Here is a 2,440-nt window from a genome sequence, read left to right on the forward strand (position 1 = left end):
CAAAACATAAAATCTGTTCAAGTCAGATCCCTTAATATGGACTGGGATAACCAGAAACCATGCCCATCATCAGTGCGCTTTTTCAAAAGGCTAGTCTATTACATAAATAAAACAATTACTTGCCAATGAGGGCAATTTGCATATAGCAGTGAGTTGTTGTATCTCTATGTTTTCATTAGGCTGTTTTCCAAGAAGTGAGTAGAAATTCATCTGAGTTATGTATATAATGACACATTAAAATAATACGCTTGTGATAATCTCATGAGAATCAAGGGTTAGCCATTCAGCCATGTGGCCTGACAGCCAGGACTCAGAAGGGAATAGGGTTTAGTAACTAGATACATCCCCAACCGTCTCTAGGGACCTCAGAGTAAGTGGTAACTAATCTGTTTTTCCTCCCAGGCTACAAACAAAGATTAAAATTCTGCATATTTGCTTCTCTAGTTATCATTATCAAATAAATCATTCTTTCATGTGTGTATATACAGATGAAACTTAATCCACTGCCTACTAATAGCTTGGATTTCTTCATCTTACTCAGTTTCCGCTTCTTCATAACTTCAGCTTTTCATGAACTCTCTGGAATTCTCCCATAACTTATTTCCTGTTTCAGCTCTCCCTGCTCACTCTGCTTCTCTCCACATTTTCCATTATAAATCCCTTAAAAAAGAGAATTTATGCTTGCCCTCTGCTCCGTCCTGCGGCTGCCCACTGCCCTCCTACGGTCCACCATGGCCCCTCTGCGCTTCAGGCGCGTCCTCTCCGGGATCGCCGCCGCCTTCCACCCGGGCTCGCCGCTGCGGCCCCTGCCAGAGCCAGCTCCTGGTGGACCCGTGTGGAGATGGGACCACCAGGTCAGATTCTGCGAGTCACCGAAGCCTTTAAGAGGGACACCAATAGCAAAAAGATGAATCCGGCAGTTAGTGTCTACCGGGACCACAACTGAAAGCCTTACGTGCTGCCTCGCGTCCGCAAGGCAGAGGCCCAGATTGCGGTCAAAAATTTGGACAAGGAATGCTTCCACATTGGGGCGCTGGCTGAATTTTGCAAGGCATCTGCAGAAGTAGCCTTGGGCGAGAACCGCTAAGTCTTGAAAAGTGGCCGGGTTGTCACTGCGCAGACCATTTCTGGAACTGGTGCCTTAAGGACCACTGCCAGTTTTCTGCGAAGATTTCTTAAGTTCAGCCGAGATGTCTTTCTGCCCAAACCGGCCTGGGGACATCACACAGCCATCTTCGGGGATACTGGCATGTGGCGACAAGGTTATCAGTGTTATGACTCCAAGACTTGCGGTTTTCACTTCACAGGCGCTGTGGAGGACGTTTCAAAAACACCAGAGCAAAGTCTTCTTCTTCTGCATACCTGCACCCATAATCCCACGGGCATGGACCCTGGTCCCAAGCAGTGGAAGGAAATAGCAACAGTGGTGAAGAAAAAGAATCTCTTTGCGCTCTTCGACATGGCCCACCAAGGCTTTGCCAGTGGCGATGGTTACAAGGATGCCTGGGCTGTGCGCCACTTCATCGAACAGGAGGGCATTAATGTTTGTCTCTGCCAATCACACTCCAAGAACATGGGCTTATACAGTGAGGGTGTGGCAAGCTTCACTACGGTTTGCAAAGACGCAGATGAAGCCACGAGGGTAGAGTCACAGTTGAAGATCTTGATCCTCCCATGTATTCCAACCCTCCCCTCAATGGGACCCGTTTGTTTCTACCATTCTGAACACTCCAGATTTGCGAAAACAATGGTTGCAAGAAGTTAACTGCAAGGCCGACCGCATCATTAGCATGCGGACTCAGCTGGCCTCCAGCCTCAAGAAGGAGGGTTCCACCCACAATTGGCCAGACATCACTGACCAGATTGACATGTTTTGTTTCACAGGGCTAAAGCCTGTGCAGGTGGAGCGGCTGACCGAGGAGTCCTGCATCTACGTGATAAAGGACGGCCGCATGTCTGTGGCGGAAGTCACCTCCAGCAACGTGGGCTACCTTGTCCATGCCGTTCACCAGGTCACCAAGTAATGACCCTGGTGCAAGAAAACAGAGACAACCTTTCTGTCTTCAGCCTCTGCTATTGGGAGCTTCACACAGGAAGAAAGAGGGTGGATGGTGGTGAGTGGGTTATTTCCTTCAACTACAGTGTGTAACACTCAGCGACTGAATGTTTCTCAGAAAAGGACATGTAGTGACATAGGGCAGAGGCATCCGTGGCTGGCGCCTGGAACGCTGTGGCTCTAAACCAAACTCTCCCCTGTCCTTTTAATCCAACTTTTCTCCAAGAGTTTACATGTGCAAGAAAGTCATCACACCATGAAACCTGTCCATTATGCCATTGCAATATTTCAGAAACTTTAACTGATATGTCATACAGTGTTGGGTTCCTCTTGAGAAATAGCACACATTAGAGGGTTTAAGAGAAGACCTAGTTGTGTCATGAA

The 2,440-nt window shown here is 47.9% G+C and overlaps 1 pseudogene; it reads left to right on the forward strand.

The window, feature by feature from the left end:
- Positions 1-731: 731 nt before the first annotated feature.
- Positions 732-2,024, forward strand: LOC126931562 (aspartate aminotransferase, mitochondrial-like; annotated as a pseudogene).
- Positions 2,025-2,440: the final 416 nt, after the last annotated feature.

This window comes from Macaca thibetana, chromosome 11 (assembly GCF_024542745.1).
Source record: "Macaca thibetana thibetana isolate TM-01 chromosome 11, ASM2454274v1, whole genome shotgun sequence".
NCBI lineage: Eukaryota > Metazoa > Chordata > Mammalia > Primates > Cercopithecidae > Macaca > Macaca thibetana.